The following is a 16,896-nucleotide window of genomic DNA, read 5'->3' as shown; positions in this document are numbered from 1 at the left end:
AACTCTGTATCCTCTACCAGTACCTCTGTGACTCAGATAGCAAACTTCCTTCTTCATCTTAGGAAGAACCTTAAATTTTCAATTTCAACCATTAAAGGGTATAGAAGTATGTTAGCATCGGTCTTTAGACACAGGAACTTAGACCTGTCTAACAATAGGGATCTCCAAGACCTTCTCAGATCCTTTGATACATCTAAGGAGAGGGTACAAGAATCACCGGCTTGGAACCTAGACGTGGTCCTGAGGTTCCTCACGAGTGATAGATTCGAACCTTTACAAAAGGCATCCTTAAAAGATCTCACCATGAAAACCCTTTTTCTAGTCAGTTTAGCCACTGCAAAACAAGTAAGTGAGATTCATGCTTTTAACAAAGCTATAGGTTTTAGACAAGGCAAAGCAGTTTGCTCACTTCGACTAGATTTTCTGGTAAAAAATGAACGTCCATCTCAACCTTGGCCCAAAGCGTTTGAGATTCCGAACCTGACGGATGTCACAGGTGAGGAAATAGAAAGAACTCTGTGCCCAGTAAGAGCTCTAAAATATTATCTAGAAAGGACAAAAGACTTACGAGGGGACTCAGAAGGGCTTTGGTGCTCTGTCAAAAAACCCTCTTTACAAATGTCTAAGAATGCTCTGTCCTTTTTTATCAGACAATTAATAAAAGAAGCTCATTCAGGATGTAGGGAAGCAGACCACAAAATTCTGAAAGTTAAAGCACACTAAGTCAGAGCGGTAGCAACCTCTGTAGCTTTTAAACAAAATAGGTCCCTCCAGAGTATCTTGGATACGACCTTCTGGAGGAGCAAGTCTGTTTTTGCCTCACATTACCTTAAACAGGTACAGACTTTTTATGAAGACTGCTACACGCTGGGTCCGTTTGTAGCTGCAAATTCAGTAGTGAGAGAAAGGGCTACCGCTACAATCCCATAACCCAATACCCTTTTTTCTTCCTTGGAACTAAGATGTTGTTTTTGGTTGTTTGCGAAGGCTGGACGCAGCCTTCCGCAATCATTAGCATTAGCAGACAGTTTTTAAATAATATCATTTACTTCAGTTCTCTTAGTTAGGTGGTCTTTTGTTCCTTGGTAGCGCCCAGAATAAGGGTATTAAAAGGAGGTCTAGTCACATAGAGGTTAGACACCGGTTGACAGCCCCTAGAGATTTTTCAGCCCCCTAGGTGGATCGCTGGATCTCTTAAGGAATGCAGACATAATGAGGCAGGAAAACAATGAAGTCAGCTTCCTTAACAGGTAGGAACCTTTAGTTGGTTTTGCAAATTTTTAGTATTTCAATTCCAACGATGTTAGCTGTCTCTGACCTTCCACCAAAGGTGTGTCAATCAGCTATATATATAACTACCAGGTCAGTTAGATGTTTGAAAATGTTATTTTCATAATAAAATAAATTTTTGAACATACGTACCTGGTAGTTATATATAATTAAATTCCCACCCTCCTCCCCTCTAGAGACTAGGGGCATGGAAGATCTGAGGAATATGTAGAATGGTTCCAGTTACCTGGGTAGAGGGTGCACAGGTGGACCACCTGACTACCCGATCGGCGATTGCCGCGAGTTTTTGAAATTCTGCCGTGACGTCAGGGACTTAAGCTATATATATAACTACCAGGTAAGTATGTTCAAAAATTTATTTTATTATGAAAATAACATATCACTGACTTAGTGATGGCCCTCAAACTGGTAGACACTGTAATTGTAGACGGCAGTACTGTAGGTGCTGTAGTCACAGTTATGGTGGCAGCAGTACTGGAAGGTCTTTGGAGGCCTTCAAGTGGTAGATCAGCTCAACACTTGACTCCCCCGGGCGGCCTAAGGATGCCCTAAGCCCCTTGGGCTCCACAACATTTGAAAAAACAAGTCGGGTTAAGGCCTTCCGGGGGAGTCAAGTGTTGAGGGTTTGATCTACCACTTAAAGGCTTCCAAAGATCTCCAGTACTGGTGCCACTGTAATTGTGTCTATGGTACCTACAGTACTGCAGTCTACAGTTACAGTGTCTACCAGTTTGAGGGCCATCACTACGTCAGTGATACATTTGATCATGCCTCAGGTAGTGTGCCCACTTGGGTTACCCTTTACATCGTCTTCCCTTGGTGACATCCGTCTCCACACCCTGCTGTCCAAAGGCCTGCCACAACCGGCAGATGTCAAAGAAGACGATTCAAGAATCATTGTCGTCTTCGTCTTCGTCTTCATCTTCATCTTCGCCGTGTTCTGTCACCTCCTCCCTTTTTCTTGTGAAGCCAGCAAGTGGAGGAAGGACAAAGGAATGACAAGGCTGCCTCTCCCAGCCGTAAGAAGTCCCATAGGGCTTCTGACAGCCAGCCTTCTTCCACAGAAAAGGCTGCAGGATCTCTCGTTTGCAGTACTACCAGTACTGCAACTCGCGATCTGTCTACTGGCATGGAGCAACTGCTACCCAGGGTTCCATGTATCCCCGGTGCACCAGTACCGGTCCTGGGAATTCACCTTCCCAGGCCAGTAAGCCCCCCCCCGATCTATGGACCCAGGCCCAGCCCAGCAAGAGAGAAAATGAGTTCAGAGCATTCTGGCATTCACTCTGTTGGGTTTTTTTCTTTGACGCAACTGGGAACAGATTCCGAGGTTAAAGAAAACTCTTTTTACCTATCCTAATTTATTAACCTTATCCTACTTTTATTTACATTTGCCACAGTTTATCAATTATCATCTTTCAGTACTTAACCTAACTTATTTCATACTTACCAATAAAGTTTATCCTAACAATCTTCACATACCTAACTTAGCCTAACTTATACTACCAATAGTCAAAATATTATCAACAAATCTCCAACTCTGGCATATGTCCCAAAATAGTTCCTTATCTTTCTCAGTACTTCATCTCAGAATAATCCAAGACAATCACAAAAATCAGCACACAATTTGGGAATTACCACGGAGTTTATTTTAGCTATGACATCCAAGCTGAGGGCAGAGATTACTTTGGAATTTCTTCATGCAGTCTTTTTCTATACAAAAGCCCTTCTCTCCTTCCAAACTAGGATCTGAGATGTCATTCACGACAAAATCAACATACAGATATTAGTTGTGACATATCGGTCTCTGGGGTTTTACAATAATCTTTTTCTGGTAGAGAAGATGGCTGGTGGCTAGAGACCTGTCATAGATCTTTCTCTCTTAAACCGATTTGTTCACCCGAGTCGGTTCAAGTTGGAAATGGTACAGTCAGTACTCAATACCATCAGGGAGTCCAATTCATGCTTTGGTGGACTTAAGGATGGGTATTTTTGAATACTCATCCACCAATGATCTCACAAGTACCTCCTATTTACCCTTGGGGAGACGGTGTTCCAGTTCAGAGCACTTTGTTTAGGGCTCTCAACCCCTCCCCAGGTGTTCACCTTAGTGTACACCCTGGTATTGGCTTGGGGCAATTCACACAGGATTCATCTTTTGAGATATCTCAACAATTGCTTAGTCCTAGTGAGCCACAGTTGGGGCCATTCACACAGGATATATCTCTTGAGGTATCTCGAGGATTGCTTAGACCCGGTGAGCCCCAGTTGCTCTAGGACCTGGCAGTCCTAATCAATTTCGAGGAGTCTGATCTCACACCCAAGCAGAGGGTAGAGTACGGTACTGTATCTGGGCAGGCTGATAGATACAGCAGCAGCCAGAGTCCCCCCTTAGACTTGCATATCAGCAAGTTTAGAGAGGCAGTGCAGTTATTCCTGTCTCGACAGGAGCAACGAGCTCGGCAGTGATCAGTCGTTCTCTATTGCCGGTCGTCCTTGGAGAAGCTGGTCCCACATGGGCTGCTTCACTTTCATTCCCTTCAGTGGAGAATAAAGGGGTTTTGGTCACCGACAAGAAACCCAGTTCTTCCTGATTCATCTCTCAGAGGAAGTAAGGAAAGACCTAGCCTGGTGGCTAGACGACAGGAACCTCATAATAGTGTTTAGTGCCATTTAGCACTCCCCTTCCTGAGATGCTTCTGTTTTTGGATGCATCGACTGAGGGATAGGGTGCACACCTGGAAGAGTTGCTGGTTTTAGGTGTGTGGAACTGGTAAGACAGACACTTCCACATCAATATTCTGAAACTCAAGGCAGCATTTTAGCCCTACAAGAGTTTCAGGATTGAGTGGTGGGGCATGCTGTGGTGTTGGATGAGCAACAATACCGCGGTAGTGGCATACATCAACGAGCAGTGGGGGTGGGAGGACTGGTTTCCCTTCAGCTCCACATGTTGGCTGTGCAAGTGCACGACGTACACTCAATACAGCTGTCAGCCAGGTACATTCCAGGGAACCGGAACATTATGGCAGACAAGCTCAGTCACCAAGGTCAGGTGATAGGGACATGGCCCTACACCCAGACATTGCAAAAGATTATCCAATCTTTGAGACCTCCCAACGATAGATCTCTTTGCAACCCGACACAACAGAAGCTGCCAGTGTTCCGTTCTATCATTCCAGAACCATGGGCAGTTCTAGAAGACACCTTCCAACAGCCATGGGACAATTTCAAGGCCTGCACCTTTCTTTCATTTTGTCTGATTCGTTGGGAGATCAACAGAGTCATGATCACCCCAAATCTCAGGATGACCATGGTGGCTCCCAAGTGGCTACATGTTGAGTGGTATGCATACCTGCTAGTTCTGCTTCCAAAGCACCGAGAGAGATTCTCCCTCGGCACAACCTGCTATGCCAGCCGCACATAGAGAGGTATCACCAGTGTCTCTTGCTACCATTTCCTGTGGTTGTTGTCATCGATGGGTCTCTGCTAGGAGCTTTGCTTCTTCACCGAGAGAAGCTTCCCTCTCTCTCAGCTTTTTTGGGGTTACAAAGGGCAGTTGAATATCCCATATGTTTAACCCCTTAACGCTGAAGCCCTATTTTCAAAAACGTCTCCCGTATGCCGGCGGCCTCCGAGAGGTAGCGCCAAGCGGAAAAAATTTTTTTCAAAAATCACAGCGCTTAGTTTTCAAGATTAAGAGTTCATTTTTGGCTCCTTTTTTTCTTTTGCCTGAAGTTTAGTATGCAATCATCAGAAATGAAAAATATATCATTATCATATATAAATATTGGAATATATGACAGAGAAAAAAAAACTCGTATATAATTGTATACAAATCGCTGTAAGGAAAAAAACGGTTAAAGCTAATGAGTTATTTTTTTAGTTGTATTGTACACTAAATTGCTATGATTTTGGTATACAACAGATTGTAAAACGATTAAAGCAACACAGAGAAAATATTATCACAAAATGATGCATGAATTCGTAACGCCGACGTAAAAAAAGTTTTTCAAAATTCACCAAAAATCAAAATATTGTGCTAGAGACTTTCCAGTTGTGCCAAAATGAAGGAAATTGATTGAATATTACTAGACTGTAAGTTTTTTAGCTTACAATTGCATTTTGAACCATTTCGATCGAAAGTTAAAGTTGACCAAGGTTGATTTTTTCTGTTTATCGTTATTTCGATGTAAATATTTAAAAACTGTGAAGAGCTAAAGGAATGTTTTATTTTTTGTTGTATTCTACATGAAATTGCGCACATTTTGATGTATAACAATCGTATGTAACGAATAATATGAAACGGGCGAAAAAATTACGGCAAACTGACGCAAGAAATGACAGGATTTTCAGCGGAGTCCATGCGCAGAGCGGAGGAAATTATTTTTTCAAAAATTCACCAAAAATCTAAATATTGTGCTAGAGACTTTGCGTTTGTTGCAAAATGAAGGTAAGTAATTGATTGTTACTCGAATGTAATAATTATGGCTTACAAATGCGTTTTTCCGATCATTTCGGGTCGAAATCAAAGTTGACCGAACGTTAAAATTTTGTCAGTTATCGTGATTTCGGCGAAGATATTAAAAAACTGTGAAGAGCTAAAGGAATGATTTATTTTTTGTTGTATTCTACATGAAATTGCGCACATTTTGATGTATAACACTTTATGTAACGAATAATATGAAACGGCGAAAAAATTACGGCAAGCAGACGCAAGAAATGCCACGATTTTCAGTGGAGTCCGCACGCGCGGAGCGAAGGAAAATTTTTTTTTTTTAAAATTCACCAAAAATCTAAATATTGTGCTAGAGACTTTCCGTTTGTTGCAGAATGAAGGTAAATGATTGATTGTTACTCGAATGTAATAATTATGGCTTATGGATGCGTTTTTTGATCATTTCGGTTGAGTCAAAGTTGACCGAAGGTTGATTTTTTCTATTTATCGTTATTTCGATGTAAATATTTAAAAACTGTGAAGAGCTAAAGGAATGATTTATTTTTTGTTGTATTCTACATGAAATTGCACACATTTTGATGTATAACACTTTATGTAAGAAATAATATGAAATGGCGAAAAAATTACGGCAAGCTGACGCAAGAAATGCCACGATTTTCAGCGGATTCCGCGCGCGCGGAGCAGAGGAAATTATTTTTTCCAAAAATTCACCAAAAGTCTAAATATTGTGCTAGAGACTTTCCATTTGTTGCAAAATGAAGGTAAATGATTGATTGTTACTCGAATGTAATAATTATGGCTTACGGATGCATTTTTCGATCATTTCGGTCGAGTCAAAGTTGACCGAATGTTAAAATTTTGTCAGTTATCGTGATTTCAAGTAAAATATTAAAAAACTGTGAAGAGCTAAAGGAATGATTTATTTTTGTTGTATTCTACATGAAATTGCGCACATTTTGATGTATAACACTTTATGTAATGAATAATATGAAATGGCGAAAAAATTACGGCAAACTGACGCAAGAAATGACAGGATTTTCAGCGGAGTCCGCTCGCGTGGAGCGGGGGAAATTTTTTTTTTTTTTAAATTCACCAAAAATCTAAATATTGTGCTAGAGACTTTCCGTTTGTTGCAAAATGAAGGTAAAGGATTGAATATCACCAGAATATGAGATTTTTTGCTTACCCAAAAGAGACCCAAGTAAAAAAAAATTATATATATATATATATATATATATATATATATATATATATATATATATATATATATATATATATATATATATATATATATATATATATATATATATATATATATATATATACAGACATTCATACATAAACACATATAAATTATATTGTTTTTTACTTTGTTACGAAAACATAACTAAAAGGAATGGTTGTGAAAAACTTTGTTTTTCCATAAAACGAAATTATACAAAACAGCAATGAATACAGATATATGAAAACTTGTAATAAATATAAAACTAAAAATAAATTCAATGCAGAATACTCACACGTAAATATAAAACTAAAAATAAATTCAATGCAGAATCTTCAGGGGCGGCGTCATCATCAAGGTCAGCGGCATCTTCAGGGGCAGCGTCATCATCAAGGTCAGCGGCAGCAGGGGCGGCGCCGGCAGGATGAGGAATTATGATGTCGGGGTATCTCACGACATCTGACCTTTCCTCTCGGGCAGAGCTGGAGCTCGGGCAGGGGGGCGCCGTTGGAAGGCCACTCCTCCGGATCGGTTGATGAGGGCATTCCCAGCCACTTCAAGAAACTGGATATGGGTCAACCTCCGAGCGTCCGAATTATACCCACAGTAAATGATGTAGGCATTCTGGAGGGCCAACTGAAGGAGGTATTTGAGGAGCTTCTGTGTCCACCTCCTGGTTCTCCTGGCAAAGGGATAATACTGGATGAGTTGATCAAAGAGATCAACTCTCCCATGTGCCTGTTGTAGTGCTCGATGACAGTAGGGCGCTGGACACGAAACTCCTCATATGTAACTCAGCCCTGCCGGCGTGTCTTCTTCCGCTGGGTGATCTCCTCTTGGATGGGCTCATGACTCGTCGTAATCATGGGCACGAGTCGGACCCTCCCAACAGATGACGAAGACATCTCCTTCCGCCGCCACTCTGTCTCTCCTCTTGCAAGATGTTGCGGGTGGCTAGCAAACCTCTTGAGGACATTCGGGCCCCACGCACCAACCGAAGGGTACCACTGACGTGCACACCTGCTTCATACAGTTCCTGGGCCAGGGATACCGAGTTATAATAATTATCCATAAACAGGTGGTATCCCTGGTTACGGAAACGATTCACAAGACCGAAGACAGCGTCATGCAGCATGGAGAAGACCCCAGAATACACCAAGAAGTCCACGACGTATCCAGTGTTGGCTTCCTTAATAAAAAATAACTTTACACCATACTTCTTTGGCTTCTTCGGGTTGTACACTTTGATACTTAGACGCCCTTTGTATGGCATCATACCCTCATCCAAAGAAAGGTTCTTGAAGGAACCACGAGAGTCTGGCACCGTTCACGAATGAACTCCAACACTGGGCGGACTAAGATGAGGTGGTCGGGGTTATTCGGGTATAGCCCTTCGGTTGAAGGCGTTGAAATACCTGTCCAACGCCAGGAAACTATCACGGGGCATAATGCCGCCACATTAGGCGCACTTAAAAAAAAAAATTCCGCCTCAATATTGCCTGACGTCAGCAGCAGGCATCATCCCAAAGAATATGTGGAGCCCCAAAAAGTGCGCCATGTCCGAGGTTGCAGCCCGCCAGCGGTGTGCAACAACGTCGTCCGCAATTCTCACGGCAGTACCGAGCGTAATCTACCGTCTCCGCAACCAGGAATTCAAGCAATTCCAGCGTCAGGAAAAGCTGAATGAACCCCAGTGCCGTGAGAGGCACAGGGACGGTCAGTCCAGGTACTGCCGTGAATGGGTGCATGTTAGGTGGGGTGGGGTCCTCCGACCACCCCTCATCACTTTCGGACGAACGGCCTTCAACCGAGCTGCCGCGACATTGCGACCTTCTACGGGTTTGTGCTCGCGCGCGCCAGACGCGTGCGGGCACGCCTTCGCACTCTCACACTCCCAGCTGGGCCGTCTCCTTCACTTTCCCCATCACTTTCTGTTTCGTCCCCACCAGCCACAATCGAGGTCATCCTCTTCCTCCTCCAACTCACTTTCTCCTCGTAGGCACTAAACCCACTAAACTCTAATTCACTTTCCTGCTGAGGATCCCGATACGGACATTGGTGGCAAATATTCGTCATCGCTGACGCCAGGCGTTATGTCGCCATCGCTAGATGATCAACTACCACCGAAATCAGGACTTTCGACCTGCTCTCGATCGAGCTCCAACAAGTACTCATCAATGTCCTTCTGTTGGAGGCCTCCCAAATGTTTTCGGATGCCCCTCAGGACACCCCGATGCTTCCTAGGGTCGTAAAGGAACGGGATGTGGTCCTTGGTCGCCATAGGTCACACGTGGCCGAACAACACGCTGCTGAGAAGCTGGGTCACTCTGGTTGCTGGGTCCTTCTCCAGCATCCAAGTCGAAAACTCGCCTCACACGCTCACTTCCGACAGGCAATGTGCGCCTTTCACGCTCCTGACGCCTTTGCGACATCTCTGCAAACGTTCTGTTGCAGCATGAATACACTAACACTCGCAAAAGTTCAACAAAACACGTCTGCATCAAAATATCGCTCCCGCAAGGCGCTACTCTGATGCTCTCTGATGCGAGATGGGGGAAATTCGCGCATGCGCGTCTGGGTGACGCTCAGAAACAAAACAACAGCTGGATCCGTGAACTCCCAGCATCCGCTGAGGCGCGGGATTTGAAATCTTCCGCAAACTAGGCCTATAATTATTTTTCCGCGAATATTTAAAAAAAGCATTTTCACTTATACAACTTACCCGGTAGTTACATATAGCTGTCGTCTTTGACGTCACGGCAGTATTCAAATTTCGCTAGCGCTATCGTTACAAAAGGTGATCCCTCTACCCCGCCCTCTATCGGGGTATCGGGAACCGTCCCCAAGAACACGCCATTAGTTTTTGCCGTGCGAACCGGTAATACGGTTCTGCTGCTGGTAGTTTTTCTCAACAATTCGAACTTATGCGTTTATGTCTTCCATGCAGAAAATGGGGACAATTTGCAGCCCGATTAGTGAGGCACGCAGTGATAATCTTGAGTGTTGTGCCTTGTGTAAGTGTTGTGGAGGGAGGTAGCTTCTCGACCCATTCACGCTCAGGTCTAGGCCCCTGTCAGGTATCCCAGGTTCAGGGAAAGGCATGCCCGAGCTTGAGAAAAAGAGGTGAGTGGGACCTGCTCAGTGGTGCCCCTCAAGCAGTCCTGTTGCCGCTTTACAGGCTGCTGGCCCTCCTACACCAGGTGAGGGCGGAGAGTGTCAGTGAGATCAGTTGGAGTTCCTCCCGCCTAGAGGTTAGGCGTTTTGTGACTCTTCTAGACACTGAAGAGGTCTCGTCTGCTTTCTCCATTGAAGATTCCTAAGAAGAAGGCTCTTCTGGAGGATCACTTCCCCTCCACTGTAGCTTTTAGGCAGGAGCAGGAGAGCTTTTTCTTCGTCGGACTCGTCTCGATGCGTTATCGGCGGATCCTCCTATCGAGCGATTACATCTGAGAGGCCTGCTCCTTTGGGCGCCAGCGACTCCTGTAGCTCCTGTTCCTGTGGCGCCTGCTCCAGCGTTCGATGAACCTCAACAGCTTGTGATTGGCCAGATTACGCCCGTTTGGACTCGATTTTACAACTTTTGTCACAAATCAAGTCTCTTCTTTGGCTCCTCTCGATGCCAGCGGCGCCACCTCAACTCCCGTTCTGTCGCGGTAGCGCCGCCGCTTTAGCCTCCACGTTGGCGCCACCTTTTGGCTGCTGTGCCCGGTGCGCCTCTTTGGCGCCTCCTGTGATACCAGCCCGCTCGCCTCGGCGACTGTGTCTGCCGGCGCCGGTAGCGCGCGTACGCCTTCATTGGCGCCTCCTGTCGTTGTGGTAGCAGCGGCTCCGCCTTTAGGCGCCACAACCGGTGCTGTATCAACTCGCGCCTCCTTTGGCGCCCTCCGATGGCTCCTCAACAGGCTCCAAACTCTTTCGGTGACACAGCAAAGAATATGTCACTGTACCGCAGCCCCCTTTCGTGTAACTCAAGTCTCAGTTCAAGGAGACTTGGATGATGATGTTGTCCAGCTGGACTTATCCCCAATTTCTGAACTCCTCTCGGGCTTAGAAGGGCAGTGTAAGGGAGGAGAAGTCTCCGCCCAACTCCTCTCTTCCCTACAAGCTCTTGAAGTTCTTTTATTGAGAACTTCCCTGATTCGTTCTACCGCCTGCGGCTCCTCCGTCTCCTGGGTCCCAGTACAGAGGACAAGGCTTCTGTTTCTTCTTAGGACTTCCCAAACTTGTCCTGTCGTCTCGTGGCCTTAAGAAGATGGATGCTTGGCTGGCAGAAGGAAGTGGAAAGAAGCGTCTTCAATGCCCCCTCCTGTTCGTTCCTTCCGTAACGGAGTTGGTATGAGACTGGGGAAATGTTTTCCTGGTGTGGCTGCCTCGCACAGGGGACTTCTCCAGTCTCATGGATGCCAATGGGGACCGCGCCCAATTCTCTGAAGGTCTTCTTTACGTCCTCGAACTGGACCAAGTTTTCAAGGCGTATTTGGACTCTTGAAATTGTGAGCTTCCTGGACTGGGCGGTGCGGCCTTAGCCAGGAAGAGTAGGATTTAATCTTCCTTCGAGCTCTTGGATTGATGTGGTAGGAGTAGTGCAGTTGCATGGATGAGGGCATCTGCGACGGTGCAGTAGAACTGGCCTCTTTATTTCTGACCAGGGTTCTCAAAAAGAGGCCTTTGGTGCTCCCTTCCTAGCAAAAGGTGTTTCTTCAAGCCAGAAGTCGGCTCTCTTGTTTCTCCTTTAAACAAGGCTCATCTATTTCATAGAGATTAGTTGCTGCAATTCCCAGGCTTTAGCCCAGAAGTCAACCCAGGATCTTTTGTACTTGATCTGCCGAAAGCGAAAGAGACCTGTGCTTTCTACACGCTTCTGTGCGCGATGTTTAGATCTAACATTATGGACAGTATAAAGGAAGACCCTCTAAAGCGTGTTTGGCGAGATGAGGAAAAGGCAAAGCCCGCCTAGAACCTCGCGGCCCCAGAGGAAGAAATGAACCTTTTGTCTCCATTCAGCTGTAGGAGCCAGACTGCAAGGTTCTGGCAAGAGTGGCAACAGATCTCGGCAGACCCTTGGGCTGATCAAGTTTTAAAGATGCTATCTTGCTCAGTCGCCTAAGTGCAGCCTCTGGGTGTGTAACAGCTCCATGAGCCTTCAAAGCGCCTGGCTCAGAAGTCAAGCCATGCTGGAGAAGGAGGCGATAGAACAGCTTCATGCCCCTCTTTCTCCAGGTTTCTACAATGCGTCTGTTCCTGGATTCACGAAAGCATCAGGGGATGGAGACCACGTCCTGGGCGTGAGTCGTTGAATGTCTTGGTTCAGAGACAAAATTCTCCATGGAACAACTCAGTCGGTCTTGGTCTTTTACATCAGAGGGGATTGGATGGTTTTGATAGACCTCCAAGGCGGCGCTTATTTTTCACGTCGATACACCCAGCTTCAAGGAAGTTCCTGAGGTTAGGTCTTGGACAGGTTTATCAGTTCGTTCCACTCTGCTTGGTCATCAGGCAGCCCGCAAGTTTCACAAGGATCCTGTTGTCAGTAGCCAGACATCTTCACCTGGGAAGGAGTCGAGGTTTCCATGTACCTCGGCGATTGGCTGCTCAAAGCTGCTTGAGACTGTTTGGAGGACCTATCAAAAGGGCTCTTCAGTCACTTGAAGTCTCTAGGCCTCATTATCGAGAAAGTCTTGCCCTTACTCCCAGTCAGCAGATTGTCTATTTGGGAGTGAGTCTGGACTCTCAGGCTTTCCGACTTTTCTGTCCAACCAGCGGATAGCCTCATACCTGCAGAAAGATCGGCGACTTTCTGCAGAGGAAGATTTGTTCGAGCGAATGGATGAGCCTCAAGTGGAACCTTAACTTCAGTGGAGAAGTTTTGCAAAACTGGGCGGCAAACCCTGAGACCACTGCAGTTTTACCTGCAAGAGCGGCCCAGGAAACAGTTCGGACTCCTTCACATTAGCCATTTGGAAAAGATAAAGAGAGGAGTGCCTCCGTTGATTCGGAGGTCAGAAGGAAGGCTGTCACAAGGACTTCCTCTTCAGCTTCGAACCCAGACCTAACTCTTTTTCCGGCCCGCCTCGGACAAGGGCTGAGGGCGACTATGGGGACAAAAGAAGTTCGGGACCAGTGGCAAGAGAAGAGAAACTGGCACATCAATGAGAAAGGAACTAAAGCGGTTCACTTAGCCCTGTTAGCCTTTCAAAAAGAAGTGGAAGGCAAATGCGTCTTGGTCCAGGCGGACAACACGACCGCTCTGGCATACATTCGGAAACAGGGGGGCACTCACTCGTGGTCCCTCTACGAGACCTCGAGGGAGCTTCTAGTTTGGACCGGAGAGATCGGGTTGGCAGACTAGTAACGAGATTCATTCAAGGGGAGAAAAAATGTAGCAGCGGACCTTCTCAGCAGAAAGAGGCAGGTCCTGTATCAGCAGTGGACTTTACATCCCTAGTTTCTGCGAGGAGCTTTGGAAGATATGGGGGCGTCCGGCTCATAGATCTCTTTGCAACCCGACAAGCAGCTTCGGCTACCCCTTTACTGCTCTCAGTTCCAGACAACAAAGCGGTTTTAAGTGGATGCAATGTTCATGGACTGAATTAGGACCTGGACCTGTATGCCTTTCCCCGTTCAGATCCCTGCGGCAAGTAATCTCCGAAGTTCTCAAGCCATCGAAGCGTAAGGATGACTCTGGTGGCTCCATTCTGGCCGTCCAGGGGTGGTTCCCACGGACCTTCTAAACCTACTGTCAGACTTCCGAGACTTCTGCCAGAGAGACCAGATTTATAGACAGCCACACTTTCCAGAGGTTCCACCCAAAACTTGTCCAGCTCTTCATCTTGTCGCCTGCAGACTGTCAGGAGACTCATCGAAAGAGGCTTTTCAGAGGGCTTGGAAGCTATCGCGAAGCCAAGAAGAGAATCCTCGACAATGTTTACCAGGCGAAGTGGACACAGTTTAGGTCCTGGTGTCGAAGAAGCGTGTCTTCTTCTTCGGCGTCTATAGATGGCGATTTTCTCTTGTTCCTCCACAGAGAGAAAAAGCTTGCTGTACCTACCATTAAAGGGTATAGAGCCATGTTAACCGGTCTTTACGACATGAGGTCTTGATGTCTTTGAGTCAAGATTGCTTTCAGATCTGATTAGATCATTTAATACGTCAAAGAGAGACCAGAGAAGAGACCAGTGGCGTGGAATCTTGGCGTAGTGCTGAGATGGTTACGGTCTCAGTCCTTTGAACCGATGGCGAACATCTCCTTGAAGGATCTCACGAAAAAGACTCTTTTTTTGGTAGCTCTGGCTACGGCCAGGAGAGTAAGTGAGCTACATGCGATTGACAAAAGAGTAGGCTTTGCTAAGGGGAAGGCAGTATGTATGTCTACTCTTGGTTTCTTAGCCAAGAACGAAGACCCGTCTAGACCTTGGCCAAGGGATTGAAATTAAGGACCTTCCCAATTGGTGGTCGAAGAACCGGAGTACCTCTGCCCTGTGAGAGCTCTCAGGTTCGTTCAGAGAGCGAAGCTCCAGGAGTTACAATGACCACCTCTGGTGCTCGGTTAGAATCCTTCTAGGCCTCTCTCTAGAATGCCCTTTCTTTCTTTTTGAGAAGCCTGATGATAAAGCTCATGAGCAGTGTGCTGACTTCGGAGATGAGTATTCTTAAGGTAAGCGCCTGCAGATTAGGCGGTTTTAGAGCTGTAGCCTTTAGCAAACATCTGTGAAGGACTTGAGTTAAGTCCACCTTTTTGGAGATGCAAGTCAGTGTTTGCATCGCATTATTTAGTGGAGCGTGCAAACTGTTTTGAAGAGTGCAATGCAGCTGGGGCCTTTATTCGCGACTGACCGCGGTGTTGGGGGGTGAAAAGGGAGTCCGCTCCTTAATAACATTTTCACCTTGGTGTTGGGGTTGTTGTTTTGAAAGGTTGCCTGGAGATACATGATGTGTTAGTATCTTCCAGTTTTAATCTTTGCTATTGGTTTATGGTAATGTTAGGTGATCTCGTTTTGTTGTTGTTTGTTGTACTGCGCCTGATCAGGGCATCAGACTTGTCGTGCAGCCATATTTCTCCCGAATAGGTACTGTTTTATTGTGTCGACACACCCGGATCCCTTATATCCTCGGCACAATATAAAGGCAACAGACTACAAGCAGTAACCACTGAGTCAGCTACCTTTAAAAGTGAGAACCTATGTCTAACTTGTTGCAAGTAGATAATTCCAAGAATTTTATTAGCTGCCAGTGCCCCACCTCCTCAAGGTGCCAATCAGCTATATGTAACTACCGGGTAAGTTGTATAAGTGAAAATGAAATTTTTATGATAAAATAACGTTTCACTTATACTTACCCGGTAGTTACATAATCTCTTTCTCCTCCTCCTCACCTGGGCAGTTGGGCAGAAACATAGCGTGTTCTTGGGGCGGTTCGATACCCGATAGAGGCGAGGGTAGAGGATCTGCCCACTAGCGATAGCGCTACTTGCGAGAAATTTTGAATACTGCCGTGGCGTCAAAGGCGGCGGCTATATGTAACTACCGGGTAAGTATAAGTGAAGCGTTGACTTATCATAAAAATTTCATTTTCAGTCGACGTTTGCAACGTCCACTCGGCATTGACAGACAATTTTGGACGACATTTAAAACGTCCAAGAGGCGTTTAAGGGTTAACTGCCCTTGGCCAAGACCTTCACTTGAAGGGCATCGATCTCCCTTCCTCGTGGGAGATGTACATGCTGTTGAGAAGCTTTGAACAGTCTTTCCCTCCGTTACAAGAGTTGTTGGACAGGGAGCTGACCCTCAAGACTGTGTTCTTGCTTGCCTGGCATCGGCAAAGAGAGTTGGCGAGTTACATGACCTTCGATGCTAGCACTTAAGGGGATGGGGACTGATCATGCTCGAGTTTGTCCCGGAATTTGTAGTGAAGACTCTGAGTCCGTCAGTCCCTGACACCAGATTTGAGTCCTTTTCGATCGCTTCCCTAGAGGACATTTTGGTAGTGATCGGGACGGGATACTACTGTGTCCAGTTAGAGTACTGCAGTACTATTTTAGAGGACTTGACATATCAGGCCTGAGTGTCAATGACTTTTTTAGTACACTGTCTCTATCAAGAAAGAAGTGTCCAAGGGCACAGTTTCTTTCTGGCTTCACGAGACAATCCTAGTAGGGGCTCACGAGGTTAGGGACACTGGTCTATTCCTGTCAGTTCTACATGTATTAAGGGCAGAAGTGTGGTCTATACAAACCACACTCAAGTCCTTCTGCCTTCGGGACATTGCCCACAGGCCCTTGGACACGTTTTTCCTTGGGTCCTGCTCATCAAGTTGTGTGACTCACCCGGCTCCCCTAGAGGTACAGGTAGTATCTCGCCTAAGGTGTACGGTAGCAAAAGAGAGAATGCAAGTGAGGGACTTGCCTCCTCCCTTGTCTTTTTTTCACCTTTCCTCTCTCATAGAAGAGAGGCAAGTGGCGAACTGTCACATGCTGGTCAGGCGTGTCATGTAGGTGAGCATACATAACTGAGTACCCCATCTATAATCTGGAATAGATTATTAGATCCAAGTCCTCTCCCTCTCTCTAGCAAGGGGAGAGAGGGGCTGACAATAAAACAAACCTATTGCTTTTACTGTCCTTTTATTGTCTCCGACACCTTTTTTAAATAATGACACAAACTCATTAATTCAAAGGGTCCAGAAGTCCGACAGTTGAACATCCAGTAGGTTCAAGATTTACCCAGAATCCACCCTCCAAAGGGTAAATCTATGTAAAGCCCGAAGGTTTTTATTTGTGTAGGAACAAACTGCAGATTTTTAAAGTAACTTGTATTTTTCCTAACAAACAGACCTGAAGATCTGTACATTCATGGCCCACCTCAGCCACCCCTCATTCTGATACCTGGGCTGAAAGGCAAAGTGGAGTGCAGACTGACGAGTGGTCGGG

At 45.8% G+C, this 16,896-nt stretch overlaps 1 protein-coding gene across 3 annotated transcripts in view; it reads left to right on the top strand.

The window, feature by feature from the left end:
* Positions 1-16,896, top strand: part of LOC136831487 (CXXC motif containing zinc binding protein) — a 74,531-nt gene that overhangs the window by 41,975 nt on the left and 15,660 nt on the right. The window lies entirely within an intron of this gene.

The sequence above is a fragment of the Macrobrachium rosenbergii genome, chromosome 48 (assembly GCF_040412425.1).
Source record: "Macrobrachium rosenbergii isolate ZJJX-2024 chromosome 48, ASM4041242v1, whole genome shotgun sequence".
NCBI classification, from domain to species: domain Eukaryota; kingdom Metazoa; phylum Arthropoda; class Malacostraca; order Decapoda; family Palaemonidae; genus Macrobrachium; species Macrobrachium rosenbergii.
Note: the sequence above shows the minus strand (reverse complement) of the source record. Positions and strands in the feature narration are given on the sequence as shown.